Genomic DNA, 24,400 nt, shown 5'->3' on the forward strand with positions numbered 1-24,400 from the left:
TATAGCGTTGGTAAATCAATATGTGAGACCTATATGGATTATTATCTCCCGCTCCCACCAACCCAAAAACAGGTTGGCATAGGAGGGGGCAAATTTAGCCCCCATAGCGGTCCCACATCTCTGGAGATAAAACACATCTTCAAACGAAAAGGAATTATGGGTAAGTAAAAATGTAGTAACCCTAATGACATACTTCTGAAATGAATCACTGTACTCTGTGTGGTATTTCAAGAAAAATTCAATGGCTTTAAGACCAGCCTCGTGGGGAATGGACGTATACAGCGCCACAACATCCACCGTAAGCCAATTAGATGTCTGTGTCCAGGTAATCTTATTAAGTATATTCAAGACATGCTTGGTATCTCTGGTATAACTAGGCAAAGAGACAACCAGAGGTTGTAAAATACAATCCAACCAGCATGAAAGATTTTCCAAGATGGAATTGATACCACTAACTATGGGACGACCAACCACATTAGTAAGACCTTTATGCACCTTTGGCAGATGATGGAACAGAGGGACACGAGGTGACTCAATGATAAGAAATTTAGCAGTATCAGAGTCAAGAAATCCCAATTCTATTCCATCATCTACCAATGAACGAAGTTCACCTTGAAAACGAAAGGTGGGATCACAAGGGAGGACGGTGTAGTCATTACTGTTCAAAAGTTGACGATGGGCCTCCTTGACATAATCGGCCCTATTCATGACTACAACCGATCCTCCCTTGTCAGCAGCCTTTATGACCAGCTCAGTATTTGAGCGCAATTCATTAAGAGCAAGTCGTTCTCTTTGGGTTAGGTTAAAATGAATGTTATCTTGGGTATATTTAAGCTTTTTTAAGTCACTTTCAACCCTTTTAAAGAAGGTCTCAACAATAGGACCTCTGCTCTGAATAGGGTAAAAATCAGACTTGTTTCTGAACTTGGGTAGTGTATTATTAGCAGTATCTGAGATGTTACCCTCCTGTGCAAGCGATTGGAGGGACATGAGATCACATTGTTCAGAGAAATCCAAGTTCAGATTCAAATCGGATTCATGTAACTGTGCATCATTGGTGTGTAGGTCAGTGTCCTCAGAATCCATAGACCTACAGAAATGTTTCTGTAAAGTAATGTTTCTAATTAATCTGTTAAGATCAATTACTGTTTGGAAAAGGTTAAAGTTAAGGGTAGGAGAAAAAGACAATCCTAAACCAAGAACTTTATATTGTGTAGCTGTCAAAGTCGTGTCAGATAAATTAATTACTGAGTGGGTCTGTATTTTGTCTGGCCCCTGTTTTCCCTCAAAGGGTACCTGTCCTGTGACTGCTGTGTGGTGGACCCTCCCCCTTTGGGTTGATGCCTGACCTGCGGAAAAACCTGATCCAGTATGCTATTATTTTGTTGTGTTATATTTTGAGTGGTATTGGTTGCTGGAACTACAGAAGGAACAGTGTATTTTGTTTTGGGTTTTGTACTAGGTACCAAAATGCTCTTAAGGCCCGGCATAGAATTGATCTCAGTGGATGCTGTCATAACAGTAAGATCATCACCACTAGAGTTAGCAGTGTCGTCTGATTCGCACTCGCTATCAGAAAAAGTTACCTTTTTAGAAGAAGACTGATTATTAGACTTATTTTTATTAGAGTGTCTCCTGCGCTGTCTACGTTTATGATTTTTGTTGGGACCATTTTATTCTCTTCTATACTGATTTCTAGTTTTTTTATTCCAAATATAGACTTGGCCTCCATTATAATCAGTACTGTCTCTAATAAACTTGGTGTGTTTAATCTCCATTATTTGTTGTTTAGCCTCCGCTAAGGTGGTGTTTAAAATAGTGTCAAAAGTAACAAAATCAGTATCCATACATCTGTCATTAAAAATAGACTGTAAATCAACAATTTCTTTTCTAACATCAACCAACAAATTGTTTTTATAAACGAGTAACATGTTCATTAATCTCAGTGAGCATTCTGTTAAGATAGAGTTCTAGGAATTAATGAAGTCCTGATCCTCCATCTCAAATGTGGGGAATTTAAAGATTCTGAGACCTCTTGAAATTATTTGCAGCTTTAGGTATCGTTCCAATGTCCATACATCCCATTGGAGTCGTGCTTCTTTAATAAGCAAATTTTCCATCAAATCAAAAAGTTCACTGAGTGAGAAATTGTGTTTGTCCACAGAAAATATACGTTCCATATTCTGAGTTAAACTCCTATTTTGAGCTGCCATGAGAGAAAAATATTGTAAAGTGTCCCCCCCTGCCACGGTTTGCTGCATTTTACTAAGCAAGGCAGAATTAACGGTACTACCCAGGTACCAAAAATAACAGTATCAAAAGAGTTAAGTAGCAAAAGCAAAGTAGCGGAAAGCGTGAAAACAGGCTACCAGGAGCCTGAATTACAAAGTCTAAGCAGTACTTACTCACACACAACTCCCAGAGACTGAAATGCCATCCTCATATAAACAAGCCAGCAAGCAAGCAAAGTAAGGTAAAGGTGAGTCGAGCGGCGTCGCAACAAACAGGGGAGGATTTAACTGTCACCTCTTACCCCGTAAGCGCCTGCAACTCTGTTGAACCGGTTCACATCCAAAAGAACAGAGGACGCCCAAACGATCACACCTGCATACACCGCTATCAAACGGCCAAGGGCTTGTTACGCTACCATATGCAGCAGAGGTACGTCATCAGTGAGGGAGGAGGAGTAGGTCCGCAATCCAATGCAGCCCCGTAGAGGAATCCTTAGACAGTAGTGGGTAAGCAGGCAGAAATTCAAAACAGTAATGACTACACCGTCCTCCCTTGTGATCCCACCTTTCGTTTTCAAGGTGAACTTCGTTCATTGGTAGATGATGGAATAGAATTGGGATTTCTTGACTCTGATACTGCTAAATTTCTTATCATTGAGTCACCTCGTGTCCCTCTGTTCCATCATCTGCCAAAGGTGCATAAAGGTCTTACTAATGTGGTCGGTCGTCCCATAGTTAGTGGTATCAATTCCATCTTGGAAAATCTTTCATGCTGGTTGGATTGTATTTTACAACCTCTTGTTGTCTCTTTGCCTAGTTATACCAGAGATACAAAGCATGTCTTGAATATACTTAATAAGATTACCTGGACACAGACATCTAATTGGCTTACCATGGATGTTGTGGCGCTGTATACGTCCATTCCCCACGAGGCTGGTCTTAAAGCCATTGAATTTTTCTTGAAATACCACACAGAGTACAGTGATTCATTTCAGAAGTATGCCATTAGGGTTAATACATTTTTACTTACCCATAATTTCTTTTCGTTTGAAGATGTGTTTTATCTCCAGAGATGTGGGACCGCTATGGGGGCTAAATTTGCCCCCTCCTATGCCAACCTGTTTTTGGGTAGGTGGGAGCGGTCCCACATCTTTGGAGATAATAATCCATATAGGTCTCACATATTGATTTACCAACGCTATATAGATGATCTTTTGATCATCTGGGATGGCCCCTTTGAACAGGCCCAGGCATTTGTGGCTTTTCTTAACGGTAACCAGATTGGTCTGCGATTCACCTTTGAGTTTAATGAGAAAGAAATCCATTTTTTGGATATTAAATTGACTGCTGATCCGAATGGATCTATACACTCAAGGGTTTACCGCAAGCCAATTTCAGGTAATACTCTCCTTGAGGCCTCTAGCTGTCATCCTCCACATGTTTCTCATGCGGTGGCGAAAGGCCAGTTCGTCAGATCGAGGCGAAATTGTTCTAAGCATCATGAATATGTACAAGAAGCAAATGATCTTAGCACTAGACTTTTGGACAGGGGCTATTCACCTAAGGTTATCAATAGGGCTAGAAATGAAGTTGATAGACTCGATAGGAATTTACTGTTGAGAGAAAATTCATCTAACAAAAGAAATTGTCACAAGGGTGTCACCTTTGTAACTGAATATAGCGCTCAGTATGATGAGATCTGCAAAATTGTTAAAAAAACATTTTTCATTACTATCTGCTGATGACAAACTGCAAAACACTGTTAAACAGGGCCTCAAATGCTCTTATCGTAAATGTAAGACTATTGGCAACATTGTATCACCAACTAAACTTACAAGTGTCAGCCCTAGGCATACGAGTTCCTGGTTACTACATCATGGTATGTTTCGTTGTGGGCACAGAAAGTGCAAACCATGTGACCATGCACAGATTACTAATACATTCAATTCGATGGTCACTGGAGAGACCTACCAGATATATGGTTGTCATAACTGTACCAGCACATTTGTAATCTATTTAATAACCTGTGAAGCTTGCCATCTGCAATACATTGGTCTCACCACTAGGGACGTGTCCTCTAGAATAAGGGAACATTTATCTACCATTCACATAGGTAAATCTACATCACGTATTGTACAACATTTTGTTTCCAAACACAATAGCGGTCTGAGTACGTTCAAGTGGTGTGTAATTGAGAAAGTTTCCTTACAAAAATCTGGCACAAACAGACTTAAGCTACTTAATAAACGTGAGATGTTTTGGGTTTTTAAACTCAATACCCAATACCCCAGTGGTCTTAACTCAGACTACGATCTGATCAACTACTGGGAATAATCTCCATAATGTTCTTATATTCATTTCCACCTCTGTTTTTATATATCTATACATTTGTAAATATATCAACTGTATCCATGCATGTACTTATATCATTTATATATACAGTGTTTATATAGTTGTATATTCATTTACTCACGGTATTATGCATTATCCTGTAGCTCCTTTTATCGGTTTTTACATTGGTTATCTATTGTATCTATTCTATCAAATATTTAAAAGTTTAAGTAACTCAATTATAACCATGTTACCAATATTGTTGCCATTTGATTACTATATTGTTATAAAATGTATGTTTCTTTAAACAAAGAGAGGGGTGTATCTGTATTAGCCAATCAGATTATCTTAATTTTTTTAAAATGGGAGTTCAGATTTGTAACTATTAGGCTATGACTACTGCCCTTCTTGGCCGAAACACGTAAGCTTGTTGCTTACCCCTCTCGTATCATCTGTTTCCCCCCCTGGGATCTATTGTTTCCTGTTTTTATGGATTCTTCAAATAAAAGTTAATTTTTATACATTTCATCCTTGGCGACTTTTTGAATTTCTGCCTGCTTACCCACTACTGTCTAAGGATTCCTCTACGGGGCTGCATTGGATTGCGGACCTACTCCTCCTCCCTCACTGATGACGTACCTCTGCTTCGTATGGTAGCGTAACAAGCCCTTGACCGTTTGATAGCGGTGTATGTAGGTGTGATCGTTTGGGCGTCCTCTGTTGGATGTGAACCGGTTCAACAGAGTTGCAGGCGCTTACGGGGTAAGAGGTGACAGTTAAATCCTCCCCTGTTTGTTGCGATGCCGCTCGACTCACCTTTACCTTACTTTGCTTGCTTGCTGGCTTGTTTATATGAGGATGGCGTTTCAGTCTCTGGGAGTTGTGTGTGAGTAAGTACTGCTTAGACTTTGTAATTCAGGCTCCTGGTAGCCTGTTTTCATGCTTTCCGCTACTTTGCTTTTGCTACTTAACTCTTTTGATACTGTAAATACTTATATACATATATAAATACATAAATACTGACAGCCCTGGATGAGACCACAATTTTAGGAAGGGACATTTGACCCCGGTATAGGAAAAGGATAGATGGATTGAGCTCAAGGGGAGGAGGTTAAGGGAGGAGTTCAGAGTGGGATATAAAAATGTGGGGTGGCCAGGAAAAGGCACCAAAAAAGTTCCACGAGATTTCAAGTTCCCATGCACCGTCAATTCCCCCCCTTCCCGGAACGGTATCCAAAAACCAGAACTTAAACCAGTCAATCAATATAACTTCAGAATCCAGCCACCTAGACCCCCCCCCCCCACCATACCTTTCTAGCCATGGGACCATCCTTGCGACCTTCACTGGGGTCCAGGCCCTGTAAACGCACCTCTCCCAGTTTACCAACCTGCCTACCCCATTTGAAACACTTGGAGAAAGCGTGGGCCCCTCTGCAACCGGAACATTCATGGTTATACTTACAGGCACCTGTGAAATGACATTGCCCGTTGTTAAACTGAAAACAGAGTCCTTTCCTGATCGACACAGCGGTACTTGCGGGGGAAAGTTATTGAAGGATGTGTCTTTGGTTAGGATGGCTGGGCCTTTTCGGGAGCCTCCATTGGCAAATTTGAGGGTTTCTCCTTTGGGGGTGGTACCTAAGAAGGCCAAGGGCCAATTCCGGATGATCCACCACCTATCCTTTCCAAAGGGGGCTTCTGTCAATGATGGTATTGAACCTGAAATGGCGGCGGTTTGGTATGCGTTGTTTGATAGGGTGGTGGAGTTGGTGCGCAAGGCTGGGGTGGGGGCTTTTGGCCAAAGTTGATGTTGAATCAGCCTTTCGGCTCTTGCCTGTTCATCCTAGGTGTCTCCACTTATTGGGTTGCTTTTTTGAAGGGTTGTACTTTGTGGATCTTTGTCTTCCCATGGACTGTTCCATTTCAAGCTCATATTTTGAAAAGTTTAGTTGTTTTGTTGAATGAGTGGTTAAACAGAGATCTGGCTTTAGTTTGGTTGTATATTATTTGGACAATTTTTTGTTTGTTGGGTCGGAAGGGTCTTCAGTGTGTACAGAGTTGATAGAGGCCGTTATGGATGTGGCAGCTGACTTTGGAATACCAGTGGCTGAGGATAAGTCAGAAGGTCCCACGAAAAGTCTGAGCTTTTGGGAATACATATTTATACAGTAAGGGTGGAGTGTAGTTTACCTAAGGTGGAAGATTTGATAAATACGATTGAATGGGCATTGGGGAAGCAGAAGCTTTGCTTGAGTGAATCTCAGTCTCTGATTGGCAAGCTCAATTTTGCATGCAAAATGATTCCAGTGGGAAGGGTCTTTACGAGGAGACTGTCGTTGGCGACAGTAGGAGAAACAATGCCTTTTCATAGGATTCATTTGAAAAAATATTGTAGGGAGAATTTGAAGGTTTGGTGGCAAATTCTGAAGGACTTTAACGGGAGGGCAATGGTTCAGGAGGTGGGATTGCTGGATTCGGAAATTCATTTGTATACAGATGCTTCTGGGGCAATAGGATTTGGGGCATTTCTGCAAGGGAAATGGTGTGTGGGACAATGGCCTAGAGTCAGGGTGGGGGCTGGACTTACTAGGAATCTAGTATACTTGGAGTTATTCCCGTTGGTGGTAGCTTTGCATGTACGGCCTGAGTTGCTGTCTGATAAGCGTGTGATTTTTCATTCTGACAACATGGGTGTGGTGATGGCTATAAACCGTTTGACTGCTTCATCTCTCCCTGTGTAATGATCAGCAATTCGATTGCTGTTTCTTTAGTCTGTTTATGAGTATTCTCTGATAAATAGTTTGTATGTATTATGTAATTAAGTCTGTCTGCTAGTGAGGAGACAGAGTCTTAATCACCTGGATTAATGTAGCCCGGAATATTCACCTCAAAATTATAAGTAGTAAGATCAGGTGAATTATATCTGGGTCCAGAGATAAGTTTGTACTATGTAAACTTTTAGCTAATAAGTAGCAGTTTATATAGGTTTGTGACAGATAAGTGAGGTCCCCTTTAAGGTAATACTGTGCCTTTAAATAATACACCTTGCGGTAAAGATAAGTTCACAGTGTGGAGTATAATGTTTCAGCTTGCTGGCCCTTTAAATAATACACCTTGTGGTAAAGATAAGTTCACAGTGTTAAGTTTACTGTTTCAGCTTGCTGGGCCTTTAAATAATACACCTTGCAGTAAAGATTTGTAAACAGTGTTAAGAATACTGTATCAGCTTGCTGCGCTGTTAAACATTACACCATACGGTAAAGATAAGTTCACAGTCTTAACGGCAATGCTAACACTTGTATACGGAACCTGGCTCTTGCAGCTGTGTGTGTGCAGCCTCTCTGATCCTCTCTGCAGATTGCGGCCTGTGTCCGTTAAGCTGGAAGTTGTTAGAGCGGCGTGCGTGCTGCAGTTGCAACAGGTGACTTCTGCTTTAGATGAGCAGTAGCTTCAGTTGAAGGAGACAGAGCTAATCACAGAACAAGTGATACTCTGTTTTAGACAAGTAACAAGAAAGGCTGGAGAGTGAGTGGGTATCAACCTTCAATAAACCAGCAAGGTGTATGGGAAATGGAAAGCTTTTAAAGGAAAAGAGAGCCAGATAATTGATTTTTAAGGTGGTATGTGAGCTGTAGTAACATAAGTTAAGGTGGAACTGAGGAGTTCATGACACATCCCCCCCTCAAAAGAACCTCAAGGAGGTGTCAAGGCGCTGGACGATCAGGATGCCTACGGTGGAACACAGACACCAGACGGGGAGCCGATAGATTGGATGCCGGCTCCCAGGAATCCTCAGATGAGTCATACCCCGACCAGCGGACAAGGTATTGGAGTTCACCGTGATACCTTTGGGAGTCGACTATAGAATGTACTTCGTATTCGGGGTCAGGTGTAGGAGATTCTGGAGGAGATGGAGAGACATGGGTAGAGGGATCACAGGGTTTGACAAGTGACACATGAAATGTGGGATGTATACGGTAAGTTGCTGGGAGTTGTAGGGTAACAGTGACAGGGTTGCTTATAGCCACTATCGGGAAGGGTCCCACAAACAGTTTATTGAATTTCCTACAGGGTGTAGGTAATTTAAGATTTTTGGTGGCGAGCCAAACTAAGTCACCCACTTTGTAGGCGGGTTGGGGACAATGGCGTAGGTCGTAGTATCGTTTCTGGGTGGCTTGTGCTTGCTTGATGTTCTCTTGTATGACAGTATAGGTCTGTTTAATGGAGTTGACCAAGTCATTTACTTGTGGACAGGGACTGTTTGCAGGAGGTAGCGGGTGAAAACGAGGGTGCCTTCCTGAGTTGACATAAAAGGGTGAAAATCCTGTGGATGAATTAGTAGTGTTATTGAAAGAAAATTCAGCCTGGGGAAGGAGCGAAGCCCAAGAGTCGTGTTTATGGGAACAAAAACATCTCAGGTATTGCTCCAACCATTGGTTGGTACGTTCACATAGCCCATTTGTTTGCGGGTGGTACGATGTAGTCAGGTGTTGCTGAATGCCAAGAGATTGACATAGGGATCTCCAAAACTTGGATGTAAATTGTGACCCTCTGTCACTGAGTACAGATACGGGAAGGCCATGCAGTCGAACAATCTCTTTGATAAATAGATCTGCAGTCTGCTGTGCTGTAGGAAGTGAAGTGGGCCATTCTAGAGAACAGGTCAACTACGACAAAGATGACAGTCATGCCACAGGAGCTTGGAAGATCAACGATAAAATCCATAGAGACGTATGCCCACGGATAGTCTGGTAAGGGTATGTTTTGCAGTAGGCCCAGAGGGAGTTGATGAGATGGTTTACAGGTTTGACAGGTGGAACAGGAACTTATATATTGTTTTACTGAGTGTCTCATAGAAGGCCACCAGAAGTGCCTTTGTAGAAGGTCATAGGTCTTATGTATTCCCAAATGACCAGCTAAGGAGGAATCATGTGTTATAGATAACACTTTTGTCCAGAGAGATGGTGGTATGTAATATCTTGACTTATTACAGAGGATACCGTTTTGATCAGGGGTGAGAGGGTAAGTAGCCTTTGTTGTATCCAGTTGTTGTTGGTTCTTTAATTCAGTGCTATCAGGTGAGAGTACACCAATTATGGATGTAACAGGAACTATTGTTGTGTTGGGAGGAGCTGTGGAAGGCTTAATATCTTTTCGAGACAGAGCGTCCGCCTTACCGTTTCTTGATCCAGGTCGATATGTGATGGTGAAATTGAATCGTGAAAAGTACAAGCTCCACCTGAGCTGACGAGCTGACAAAGTACGACTAGTTTGAAGATATTGTAGGTTTTTATGGTCCGTATAAATTACTATTGGATGTTCTGCGCCCTCCAGCAAATGTCTCCACTGGTCAAATGAAGTCTTAATTGCGAGAAGCTCCTTTTCCCCCACTGGATAGTTGAGTTCAGCAGGTGTAAGGAGTCTAGAGAAGTAACACACTGGGTGCAAAGGATCTTTTGGTAAGAGTCTCTGGGATAGAATAGATCCGATGGCGTATTCGGACGCATCCACTTCCAATACGAATTGTGCTTTGCTGTTGGGAATGGGCAGTACTGGGGAAGTGACAAATAAAGATTTAAGGAGTTCAAATGCCTTTTGAGTTTCTGTAGTCCAGATGAATGGCTTAGAGGTCCTAGTCAGGTTAGTGAGTGGCCTAGCAATGGCTGCAAAATTGCAGATAAAGCGCCTGTAAAAATTGGCGAAGCCTAAGAACCGCTGGACTTCTTTTATGTTGGAGGGTATAGGCCAAGTGGTGATGGCAGAGATTTTACTATCCTCCATAGATATCCTGCTATTGCTAATGCGATAGCCAAGAAATGATACTTCATTTACATGGAAGAGACACTTCTCTAACTTGACATACAGCTTATGTGTCTGTAATCTGGATAACACTAACCTGACGTGTTTGACATGTTCAGAGAAAGAGGAAGAATAGATAAGAATATCGTCTAGATAGACCACCAGGAAAGTGTCGAGGATGTCCCTAAAGATATCATTAATGAAATTCTGGAATGTTGCCGGAGCATTACACAACCCGAATGGCATAACTGTATATTCGAAAAGACCATACCTGGTCCTAAATGCAGTCAGCCACTCGTCTCCGGACCTTATTCTTACAAGGTTGTAGGCGCCCCTAAGATCAAGTTTTGTAAAAATAGTGGCGCCTCTTAACCTCTCAATTAACTCGGGAATGAGAGGCAAAGGGTACCTGTTCTTTTTAGTACGCTTGTTTAATTCCCGATAATCTATTATCGGACGTAAAGACCCATCCTTGTTTTTCACGAAAAAAATGCCGGCACCGGCAGGGGAGGTGGAAGGGCGAATAAAACCTTTTTTTAGATTATCAGTGATATAGGTTTTTAAATGAGCCAATTCAGGTCTAGAAAGAGGATAGATGTGGCCATAGGGAATGGTTGCCCCGGGAAGTAAGTCTATGGGGCAATCGTAAGGCCTATGTGGGGGCAACGACTCGGCTTCTGTTTTATAGAAGACAGCAGAGAAGTCAAGATATTGTGTAGGAATAGAAGATGAGGAAGTAGTGAACAAGTGAGTGTTTGGAAAACAAGTTGAGACACAGTAGGGAGAGGAGAATGAAATGGTGAGGGAATCCCAATGTACCACAGGTTGGTGTAGTTGAAGCCAAGTGATTCCCAGAACAATAGGGTAAATGGGAGAAGAAATAATGTCAAAGAAGATAGTTTCAGTGTGACCAGGTGGAGAGGAAACGAGTAAAGGAATAGTCTGTTGAGACACTGGACCAGATGCTAAATGCGAACCATCAATGACTTTTATAGGCAAAGGTGTGCTTTTAAACTGAAAGGGTATTTTATTTAATTCAACCAAACGTAAATCAATAAAGTTGGCGCAAGCGCCTGTATCGATAATGGCGTTACACTCTATCCTGTGTCGGTCCCACTGCAAAAGCAAGGGAATGGTAAGGTAAGCTGTTGCAGTGGTTTTTGTGTGGAAACAATGTTTTATGTTATGGATCTTACCTATCTTCTGCTTTAGTAATAGAGGGCACTCCATAACCGCATGACAAGTACCTGCGCAGTACATACATAAATTCGCAGTTCGGCGTCTAGCCTTTTCCTGCGGGGTAAGTGGATCCCTAATAAAACTGATGTCCATGGGTTGGTCGGACGGTGGACCAATGGTTGGAGGAGTTGGCAGTACCCTGCGAACAGGTGCTGTAGATGGGCTTCTTTCCTGCTTCCTCTCTCTAAGGCGTCTGTCAATTGTAATCGTGAGGGCATAAAGGTCGTCAAGACGATCCGGTATTCCAATCCTGGTGAGCTCATCCTTGATCTCCTCTGCAAGTCCGAGACGGTATTGGTTTTTTAGAGAAACCTCATTCCAGAGGGAATCTCTAGCCCAGATTCTAAATCTGGTAATGTACTCTTCTACCGGTGCTTTAGACTGCTTTAAGTTCTTGAGTTTACTTTCTGCAGTTATTTGACGGTAGGGGTCATCGTAGAGGCCTGATAATGCCTTTAGGAAAGCATCCAGGGAATTTAGAATGGGGTCCTGGGTCTCATAAAAGGAGTCGGCCCAGGCCCTGGGTTCTCCCCTGAGATAGGAGAGTATGGTTAGAACCTTGGACCTATCAGTTGCATATGTCCTAGGACGGAGGTCAAAAAGCAAGAGGCATGCATTCCTAAACTGCCTAAATGTGGAACGATCTCCAGAAAATTTCTCCGGGTAGGAGACTTGGGGTTCTGCTTGATGATCAGTTCCAGAGTTCCTATTTGACAGTGCTTCCCTTAAACAGGCTTTGAGACTCTGGTTTTCTACCTGCAGCTCTCTAAAAGCCTGTGTCAGACTATCCAAACGCTGATTTAGGGTATGGATTTGTGATATCAGGTCACTGGGCTCCATTATCAAATATAGATTTTAGGGCTGGTTTATTATGTAATGATCAGCAATTCGATTGCTGTTTCTTTAGTCTGTTTATGAGTATTCTCTGATAAATAGTTTGTATGTATCATGTAATTAAGTCTGTCTGCTAGTGAGGAGACAGAGTCTTCATCACCTGGATTAATGTAGCCCGGAATATTCACCTCAAAATTATAAGTAGTAAGATCAGGTGAATTATATCTGGGTCCAGAGATAAGTTTGTACTATGTAAACTTTTAGCTAATAAGTAGCAGTTTATATAGGTTTGTGACAGATAAGTGAGGTCCCCTTTAAGGTAATACTGTGCCTTTAAATAATACACCTTGCGGTAAAGATAAGTTCACAGTGTGGAGTATAATGTTTCAGCTTGCTGGCCCTTTAAATAATACACCTTGTGGTAAAGATAAGTTCACAGTGTTAAGTTTACTGTTTCAGCTTGCTGGGCCTTTAAATAATAAACCTTGCAGTAAAGATTTGTAAACAGTGTTAAGAATACTGTATCAGCTTGCTGCGCTGTTAAACATTACACCATACGGTAAAGATAAGTTCACAGTCTTAACGGCAATGCTAACACTTGTATACGGAACCTGGCTCTTGCAGCTGTGTGCGTGCAGCCTCTCTGATCCTCTCTGCAGATTGCGGCCTGTGTCCGTTAAGCTGGAAGTTGTTAGAGCGGCGTGCGTGCTGCAGTTGCAACAGGTGACTTCTGCTTTAGATGAGCAGTAGCTTCAGTTGAAGGAGACAGAGCTAATCACAGAACAAGTGATACTCTGTTTTAGACAAGTAACAAGAAAGGCTGGAGAGTGAGTGGGTATCAACCTTCAATAAACCAGCAAGGTGTATGGGAAATGGAAAGCTTTTAAAGGAAAAGAGAGCCAGATAATTGATTCTTAAGGTGGTATGTGAGATGTAGTAACATAGGTTAAGGTGGAACTGAGGAGTTCATGACACCCTGTGATACATTTGTTATATCTTTTTGTGTTAAAATGTTTGCAGTGCAATGTTTTGTTAGAGCTGTTCACGTGCCGGGCAGATCAAATCAAATTGCTGATGCTCTTTCCCGTTTACAGTGGGAGCACTTTCGTCACCTGGCGCCAGATGTGGAGGAACAAGAGGAGGAGTGTCCAGAAGTCCTTTGGGAGATGGCCTTTATGGCAGGCTGAATTTGGTGAGGGGAGCGTTTGCTCATGGGATGTGGAAATCATATGTGCAGGTATGGTCTTTGTGGGTACAATGGTTGCAAAGAGCGGGTGTGGTTGATTCAACAGATGGGCGAATAGCTGCACTATTAGATTGGATGCAGGAATGGGGGAATGCGGGTGTATCAAAATCCATGGTGCGGAGGAGGTTGGCAGCGATGGCATTTCTTTTTCAGCTGATGGGGTTGGAGGACATTACCAAACGCTGCATGGTAAAGTTAGCAGCCAGAAGCCTGTGTAGGGGAAGGGTGGAGCTGGATAGCAGACGCCCAGTGGTTTTTGCACTGTTGCAACGGGTGGTGGACAAATTGCACGCAGTATGTAGATCCCAATACGAGATGTTGTTCAGGGCGGCTTTTATTGTGGCATTCTTCGGAGCATTTTGAATATCAGAGCTGATTGGTAAAAGTAAGTGTGATAAAGGAGGAATTCAAGTATCAGATGTGGTTGTTTGCGGGGATTTATTGTCAATTTGGTCGACAAAATCAAAAACAATCCAAGGGGGAAGGGGTTTTCAGATTAGAATGGAGGTGATGGGGGGGGGGCGTGTTGTCCTGTGGCTCGGATGGTGGAATACTTGGGAGCTAGGCCCCGGGGGGGGGGGGGGGGGCATTTGGATTAATCTTTATCTCAATATCAATTCTTGGCAGTGTTTAGGAGAGTGTTGGGTTTGATCGGAATGTCCCCTAGGGAATTTGGAACACATTCATTTAGAATAGAATTACTATTGCTTACTACTGAAGTATCTTTGGAGGACCCAAAAAATGTTTTGCACCAGGGCCCTCTGTTGCGTAGGTCCGCTACTGAGACAGCATACTATTGAGTGCATGATTGAATGTGTATGTTCTATTTTATTGTGGTCTAGTTACCAACTGGGACTAGAGTTCTGATATGTGGATCTGGACACAATATGACGCAGGATTTGGAACACTTTATACTGCCCCAAATGCCCCCAAAATACAGCATCTATTACGAGGCAGTATTTTGGGGCTAAAGTTGGTGTCAGTAAAAAAACGGCACTGAAGTGCCTTTACATTGCGGTCTAAGGGAACTGTGTGTTTCCAGTAAATTTATATGTATTTGCTCATAGGAGTCTATGAAAGCGCTCTCTCATGAGCACAGTGCTACCCAGCAATGCGGACGTGAGGTTGCGTTCACATTGCTGAAAACTTGTAATACCAGCGCACATTACCTTGCGCTGGTGTTACACAGTGGATCACTAATATCTCTTTCATTAAAGAGCTATTAAGCACTCCATTTGTATTATGGTTCTATGTTGGAAAAAAGCACACAAGCCTTTGGGGGATATTTATTAAAGGTCTGGCAGACCTGATCTGACAGGGCGGATCTGGTCCGCCAGACCTCGCTGAATGAGGAGCTTGATAAATGGGCCCCATTATATTTAGTGACCACCTCTATTGGAAGTTTATTCCATGACCCTTTCTGCTTGCACAAGTATAATATCTACAAAATATGACTTGGTATCAAGGTCTATCAGTATAAATTTGCTATTTAAAGTGGTATATTATTAAAATAAGACCAAACAACTTGAAATACCTTCAGTGGTTAAGACGAAATTAAGTGGAGGACTAAATAAAATGTTTTTGAAAATACAAATTTTGGATACACGAACTTTTTAAATAATCTGTAATATTTGTATATTTTATTTAAAGAAATTAACAGAGATTTATATATATTTTAAATCATCAAAAGAAATCCTCAAAGTCTGTCCAGCTTTATTAGTTAAACCAATAATTACAACAGTTAGTAATTGTAAATATTGCCTGTAACTTTGAACAAAGGCATATTTCTGCACCCAGTTCTAGCTGCTTTTGTTTTTCAAGCGTTTTTAATTACAGAGAGACAAACCCAAGCTTGTGCCACATGTATTGTGCGGTCATGTAAAGTGGCACACGCTCATTTTCACAAAATGACGGTGACCTACTAAGTAAGTAAGTTTTTGATGTTCACTTGTTAACAGAAGCAGAAGATATATGTTCTATACAAAAGACTCTTTCAGGCGCTAGTTGGCAACGCTTGGGAATGAATACCAACATTTTATACAGATCCATAGAACAGACATGGATATGAAATGTCTGTGACAGTAACAAGGTTTTGTTGTATTATTATTTAATTGCCGTCATTATTTAGTATAGAGATTCCTCCAATGGCACCGGTCATTAGCAAGTTGGTTTAGATGGGTATGACTTTTTTTTGGCATTTTTATTCAAAAGAGAAAAACCCTTTAATAACTTAAACAGTTTTTTAATAAACTTTATAACCTCTTGCTATACCTCAGTTACAATATATTAAACAAACTAAAAAGTATTTCAAGAACCAATGTAATTTACCAGTCGGATTAATTACCGGACTTACCGATTCCTGAGGCAGCGATGACGGCGGTTGTGGCCTTGGTCCAGGCACTTGTGGCAGTATCCGGTCCGGGAGTAGCGGGGGTCATCGGGCAGTCCGGCGATGGTCACCCGGGTCCTGCAGGCGGTATTCTGGTGGTGGGTTGATCCATGGCGAGCATCGGACCTTCTCTGGGAGCGGCGGGAGGGGCGTCCTACTCTGGCGGCGACTTCCGGGCAGTATGGCGCGGTCATGACGTCACTTCCGGTAGTCGTGGCGGTGACGTCATTTACGGTTGCGGGAGCAGTAGCAGCCGGTCGGTCAAGCGGAGTGGTGACGGTGATGGTGCAGGTGATTCAGGAGTCCGGGGTTCCTGGGTGGGCGACACCGGAGGCAGGCATGTGGTGGTAGAAGTCAGGCAGGCGGTGGTAGAAGCAGCTCCTCCAGTTTCTTGGGCACAATGGGGACCCAGGCAAAGGGGGAATGCTGGTGTGTTTCCAGGGGGCAGGATGCATGGTGTGAGAGAGAGTGTGGGGTGGGGGCCAACGAAACCTTGGGGCTCGGGGCAGTTGGGCACCAGGGGGCAACATGTTAAGGATCAGTTTAGTGGGGGACATGAGCCTCTGGGGAGAGGACAACAGCCTGTGATGGGGGACATTTTTAGGTTGGCTTCCATGTTGGCCCAGGGGGCAGGAGTTTTGCCTACGGGGTCAGGGCACCCTCAACAAAAGGCTGCACAGAGCAGTGGAGCATGGGGAAGGCACAGGCCATATGAGGAGATGAGCAATATGACGGCACCATATGCATTGGGCACAGGGGGTGAGTAGTGGGGTGGTCCCCTTCAGCAGGGGGGGACAGTGAGTGGGGTGGGGCAGTGGCAGGCACCAGTGCCAGGGCAAGGTAGAGGGCAGCAGGCAGGGGATTCTTGGGGGAAAGGATCCGGTGATCCTTGTTACTCCCGGCTCTTCTCTTTCTTTACAGGCAGATGGCAGCATGGGCAGCGCTGCAGTGTCAAGGCGTGAAGAGGTTCCAGGTCCATCAGGGGGTTCAGCGCTGGGGATTCAGCATGGAGGACCAAAGAGGCAGGCGCCTCCTCTTTCTGCGACGGGAACTGGCAAGGCAATTATGCAGTTGGGGTTAGGGGGTGGGGGGGGGGGTCGGTTCATCCAGTGATACTGGCTCCGAGAGTGACGACTCCTTGGGGCCAGTTTCAAAACCTCAGAAATGGGTGTTAAAGTATCTATGTAGATAAGTGGCAGGGCAGGAGAGGCAGGAGTCGAGATTAGCCCCGGGTCTTGGGGGGCCCAGGTAGGGTCTCCTAGTCAGGGGGAGAGTAGTAGTGCTCCCGTAGGGTCAGGGGCTGTTAGCTTGGCTGTAGCAGACAGGAAGGTGGCGTTGCAGGGGAATTCATATTCCTGCAATGTTCATTTGTTGCATTCGGACCTTAAGGCCAAAATGGTTAAAAAGATTAGGGAAGGGAAGTACGTGCACAAGGCTCGAGGCCCATAAGGTGAAGGAGCGGGGTGAGGACGGCTCTGGTCCAAAAATGCTCAAGAGACATGAAACGATAGATGAGTGGCGGACGTGCTTTAGGGTACTGGCATCCTGCCTTATTGAGGAAAAGCCGGAGCTGCGTATAGATGTGCTGAAATATATGGAGACAATAGAATTTGTGCATAAGACGTATAAGGAAGGTGTGTTGTGGTCTTATGACGAGAATTACAGAAAAAATATGGTAGGGAACTCGTTGTTGACTTTTGGCATGATGGACGTCCATTTATGGCAGTGCCTGGAAGCGTTATGATCTCCCTCACCCCCACCAGGATGGTGGGTGGGGTTGAACAGGCAGCTTGGAGGTGTGAAGAGAAAGGGCCAGGAATGCTGGAAGTATAATGACGGGAAGTGTGAGTGGGGAGCAAACTGCTCCTTTCGTCATTCCTGCTTATACTGTGGCGCAGCTCACCCAGGGTCAGAGTGCTCGAGGAGTAAGGAAGGAGGAGGTAGGGGTGCAGGTAGAAAAGCAATTGGCGCAAAGGGCTCCAACGCCTCTTGAGGCTGGACGCCCTTGAGCCGTGACTCAGGGCCTACCCAGACAGGAGGGTGGCAGAACTACTCCTGTCTGGCTTACACAAAGGCTTTCGTATGCCAGTGTCGGGGGAGGTAGTAGAGGCTCAACAGAAGCGGAACTTTAAGTCGGCTTATGAGTACCCCAATGTAGTAAGGGAAAAGTTAGACAAGGAGCTAAAGTTGGGGCGCAAGGCGGGCCCATTTAGAGAACCTCCCCTGAAGGGACTATTGGTCTCCCTGCTGGGGGTTGTGCCAAAAAAGGAGGAAGGTAAATTCTGGCTGATTCAACATTTATCATACCCGAAGTGTAAATCGGTGAATGATGCTATTGACCAGGAAGTTAGTTCCCTTCATTGCTAGTCTTTTGACCAATGGTTTTGGTACAACAGGCCAGTGTGGGAGCACTCCTAGCAAAGCTGGACATTGAGTCAGCTTTCCGCTTGCTGCCGATTCACACGGCATCCTTTCAGTTGATGGGGTGCTGGTTTGAAGGCGCTTACTTTGTGGATCATTCTCTACCAATAGGGTGCTCGGTCTCCTGTGCTTTCTTTGAGGCGTTCAGTACATTTTTGCACTGGGCAGTCTCATCGGCAGTGGGGGGGCCTAATAGGAGCCTATGGCTATGGGGCATACTTTAATGGCTCATGGAGTGTGGAGCTGTGGCTTGGGGCATTGGCGGAGCAGGGCTTGACCACGAATCTTACTCTCCTGGAGTTGTTTCCCATTGTAGTCGCCATTGAATTGTGGGGGCAGCAATTGGCCAATAGGAAGGTGATCTTTTGGTGCGACATTATGAGCGTCGTGTTTGCTATCAACAATCTTTCAGCCTCTTACCCTGTTGTGGCACAATATTGACTTTGCGGCACGGCATGTGCCGGGGGTGAATAATGTGGTGACGGATGCGCTGTCGCAAGGTCAGTGGGATATGTTTAGGAGGCTGGTTCCGGGGGCGGTCAAGGTTGGTCCTCCTTGTCCTTCATTTCTTTGGCAGGTAGCCGAAGGCAGGATGTGCTGAGTTCAATGGTGAAAGCGTTGTTGGCACCTGTAACTTGGCGGGCCTACGTTAAAAACTGGGCTGAGTGGGAAGCCTTCTTGAAGGGTAATGGTGTTCCTCTAGTGACTGGCTCTCCAGCATTGTTACTGGAATGGATAGTGCACCTGAAAGAATGTGGATGCAAAAAAGGTGTGATGCAGGGGAAGCTGACAACTTTGGCCTTTTTCAGCAAATGGTGGGGCCTTCCAGATGGTACAGGTACCTTCCTGGTTAGCCAAGTGATGAAGGGTTGGGGTAGAATCGAGGTGCGGCCAGATGATAGGAGTGAGCCAATTACAGTACATAGGTTAGCGGCTCTATTAGCAGTGCTACCTGAGGTTTGCGCAGATGATTATGATGTTAGTTTGTTTAGGGCTGTGTTCTCAGTTGCGTTTTTTTGGGCTCTCCAGATCGGGGAATTAGTTGCTCAATCCAGGGTGTCAATTGAGGGCAGAATCCAGGTACGACATTTCAGGTTTGATCTGCAGGCATTGCTGCTGTTAATTCCAAGATCTAAAACTGATCAAGACAAAAAGGAGGTGTGGTTGTAAACCCAGAGTTTTGCCCTGTTATGCTCATTTTGGAGTACTCTGAGAGAAGGCCAGGGAATTCTGAGAATTTTTTTTATTCATGGGGATGGTACCAACCTGTCTAAATTCCAGTTTAGAAGAGTGTTGGAGTGGGCAGCTAAAAAAGTAGGCCTCAATCCAGAAGTAATAGCCCTCCACTCCTTTTGCATTGGTTCGGCCACCAGCGAGGCAGCGGTTGGGGTGTCGGAGCGAGATATACAGAAATTGGGTAGGTGGAGCTCCAAAAGGTACAAGTTATACATTAGGCCTCTTCAGGGGGACAGCTTGTTAGTGTAGCATAAGCGTGTCAGAGTTCGGTTAGTCATGGTTTATTTTATTTTAGGTTTAAGGACCCCTCCGTGTAGAGCGTGGATAGTGGGCCATTTGTATGTCCATTGGGCAGCAATCCATGCCTTGAAGCATCCGGGTGGCCAGCAGCTGGGGATTCAACCAGATGCTGTTTCAACTAAATGGCTGGGAAGGAGGGGAATGCTCTGGAGAGACTTGCCGGGGTGTCTTGAAGAAGCTTTTCTCCATTTGGGGAGGCCTTCTTTGATTGTGCTGCATCTAGGGGGGGAATGACATTGGTAGTGTGCCTGTGTTTGAATTGGCGTCTATTATTCAGTCGGATGTTCGGTGGATGAGAGCACATTTCCCAGGAGTGCGGGTGGCATGGTCGAATGTCATTGCTCGCTTGCAGTGGCGTCACGTGAGGGTGCACCGTTCAGCATACCACATCAGGAAAAAGCTGAATCGGGATGTGGGGAGGCTGATTATGGAGAAAGGTGGTTTTGTGATCAGGCATGATAATATTTTGGGGGACTGTAAGCGCCTATATAGACCTGACGGGGTCCATTTAACCGATGAGGGCCTAAAGCTGTTTTTAGCGAATCTATCAGGGGCGATTGAACGCCATGTGCTTTAGTTATTCCCTAGTTGGTTACGGTGACAGCAAGAGATTCAATTATGAGGGATATAGTATGTATCTCTTGTGGCGGGGTCCCAGCCTAATCAGTTTTATGGTTTCCGCGAGGGTGTGGTCGAGCTAATGGGAGGGGCATGATATTGCAAGTCACAGCTTGTAGCGCCTCTCCCCGCGGGCCTGCTGACCTAGAAATCCCCTGCGGATGATGCCAACCCCTGAAGGGCAATGCTCATCAGGAGCATTGCAGCACCCAAGCAGGGCCGGTGACCCCACTACGCTTGTTATAAATATTAAGTTAATCACATATATATATATATATATATATATATATATTAGGTCTCAGATGCCGCCACCTAGAGTTAAGTCTTAAGCTTTACAAAAAAAATTTAGAGTTTTTGTGCCTGGTTGTTTAAATAAACGCAACCTTTCTCCACAGTCTTTTACCTCCAAATCAGTGTCCGTGTGTTTATTGTGGGTAAGGTGGGAGTGAAGTCATGGCGATTTGACCCTTAAGTATAAGGTACTCTAACATCTGCATATCAGCGGGGGTGCTCTAAAACCCTCACATAATAAACCTCTCTGTGTGTGCGCAGTAATATTTATGACTGATAACATTTGAGCACTAAGCCAATGGAGCACAAGTAGTGTAGATCCTCATGTAGTTCCCTGCTATATTATTAATAATAATGGTTTATGCATAAAAAAATTAATTTAAATCTCCAAATGTAGAAGTGAAGTATGCTTTGATAGCTAAAAATACAAGCAACTTTTTGAGCACCTGCCCCTTTGTTATGCATGGATATATTATAGAGCATTGGGAATGCTCTGAAAGATAACACCAATTCTATATAAGATATATGGGGATTTTGTTTGGGAGCATTGGTCTGATTTCTCTTCAATTATAATGGTTTACTCCAGATCATAAAAAGCTCTATTTTTACAGTGGTATTTGGTTTGCACTTGAGAGCAACTTAAAGGGACAGTCTAGTAAAAATTATATTTTCATGGTACAGATAGGGCATGAAATTTTAAACAACTTTTCAATTTACTGTTATCATCAAATTTGCTTTGTATCTTTTATATTCTTTGTTGAAAGCTAAACCTAGGTAGGTGCATTTTGACAGTTTTCAAAGCTAGATAATGCTAGTTAATGTGTGTAATATAGATAACATTGTGCTCACTCCCGTGGAGTTATTTATGAGTCAGCACTAACTGGCTAAAATACAAGTATGTCAAAAGAACTGAGATAAGGGGGCATTCTGCAGAGGCTTAGATACAAGGGGGTCGATTTATCAAGCTCCGTATGGTGCTTGATGCCCCTGTTTCTGCGCGAGCCTTCAGGCTCGCTGGAAACAGAAATAATTTGTCTGCCTGCTCTGAGGCTGCGGACAGAAATCAACCCGTTGATTGACACCCCCTAGCAAAATCTCGCCGCCAACAGCAAGACCGCACTGTTTTCGGTGACCAGAAGGGAAGAGGGAGGGTATAATAGGTTACAGCGGGACCTGCACGATCAAAAAAAGAAAACCCTTAATGACCGGTGTCGTACTTGGTACGTCACAGTCATTAAAGGGACAGTCAACACAATTTTTTTTTATTATTTATAAAGATAGATAATGCCTTTACTACCCATTCCCCAGCTTTGCACAACCAACATGGTTATATTAACATATTTATAACCTTTAAAACTCTAAAATTATAAGTCCCTAAAGACAGCCCCATGATCACATGCTTTTGTATTTGCTTTTCACAACAGAGGAGTGCTAGTTCATGTGAGCCACATAGATAACATTGTGCTGACGCCCCATGGGTTCTATAAACACAGCACTAATTGGCTTAAATACAAGGGAATAGATAATACATTTAAAGTCATGTGATCAGGGGGCCATCAGAAGATGCTTAGAAACAAGATAATCACATAGGCAAAAAGTAATATTAATATAACCATGTTTTCTGTGCAAAACTGGGGAATGGGTAATAAAGGGATTATCTATCTTTTTAAACAATAAAACATTTTGAGTTGACTTTCCCTTTAAGGGGTTGAATCTATTTAATGATCCACTTTTAATAACAGATAGTGCATAATGCTTTGGGCAAGGTAGCGCAAAAGATAATGCACCCTGCGCTATCTATTGCACTCTATTTGTAATCTAACCAACTTTTCCATGTACATAGTTGTCAATTTTTGAAAGTAATTACAGGGACACTTTACATTTTTGCATTTAAGTGGATAAGAGTGGTGAGAGTTGGCACTAACAATATAACCCAAATGCCAAGTCCTGAAAAACTACTCCTCCCCAGTAGCTAAATATTGAACAAATAACAGATTAAAGGAAAAAAGAACTGGCGCTGAAGACTACAGCTGGGATATATACTACACTTTCCCAAAGATGATATGACACTTAATAGTGAAATATATCAAAAGTATAAATAAAAAATCTATATGTGAAGACACTTAATAATGATAGGTGTCAATGTATATAAATAATTAGGTGTGTAAATATAAATATAAGTGTCGGGATAAGGAACCTAAAATAGCACTATACACAATCTAAAAGCCGTTCTATAAAGAACAATAACAATGGATAATGCTAAAAGTCGATATAATAAAAATAAGTTGGAAGAATTTTTTTTTATTGAGTTAAATAGTCTATCTAAAACTGAATAAATAAAAGTTATAGCAACAAATGTACCCCAAACAAACACTGGTATCAAATACTAAATGTCACTGTTAAAACATAGGGACGTTTCCCTATATTAGGATAAGAATGGTGCAATGCAAAGCACAAGTAGAACACTGATTAAAATGTGTACACATTCGTATAGAACTGTAAGGTACCTTACTTCTTGAAGTTGGAAACAATCTGGTAAGTATACCTCAAAACGCCAAAGCGTGGAACGACTGAGAGGTTGCTTATAATACTAAACTTCTAGTGGCATCTATAATGAGTGGTCCAGTGCGAGTCTCTGTCTCCTATGGAACGCCTGAATAGCTTGCTGCTGTAATCTGCGACTGTTTCCGGTAGACACACCTTCAATTCTATTAATGATCGGGTGACACACCCCTCCTCCGATTGGTAGATGCGTACATCTAACACAGGCTTGGAACAGCAGAACTGTTAGAAAGGTTCTATTATATTCATAAATGTTCCGTTTTTAAATGTAGATCTTGATAAAGCCCCTATAGGGTGAAATGCGTAGATTAACTCCAGCATTTGCACCAGTAATAAGAGGATTTACACCAGGAATTCAAGAAAGACCCTGAGACACCTATAGCTGCACTCCAGCCCCTTGTGTGGTCTCCATAGTTTGCTACAGCTTAGGAGAAAAGCCAAGACATGGGCCAGGGAGTATTAGCAGCATACAGTGACATTGGACATCAGGGATTTCTACCACTGTTGTGGTTATACGTGTGGAGTTTGAGCACCATACAGAAGAAAACAGTGACGTGCGGTGAGGTCAGAGGCTGGTGAGGCAGTGTCTTTGATACGCCTGAGAAACATACACACATACAGATTATTTATATATATATATATATATATATATATATATATACATACATACATACATACATACACACTCTCACACACTCTCTCTCGCATACTATCTCACACATACACTCTCTCACACACAAACACACTCACACACAAACACACTCTCACAAATTCACACACACACACACTCTCTATCTCTCACACACACACACTCTCTCTCTCTCTCACACAGGCACAATCTCTCTCTCTCTGTCAGGGTTACTGTGCCTTTAAGCAGGGATTTGCATAGGAACTTTCTCATTG

The sequence above is a fragment of the Bombina bombina genome, chromosome 1 (genome assembly GCF_027579735.1).
Source record: "Bombina bombina isolate aBomBom1 chromosome 1, aBomBom1.pri, whole genome shotgun sequence".
NCBI lineage: Eukaryota > Metazoa > Chordata > Amphibia > Anura > Bombinatoridae > Bombina > Bombina bombina.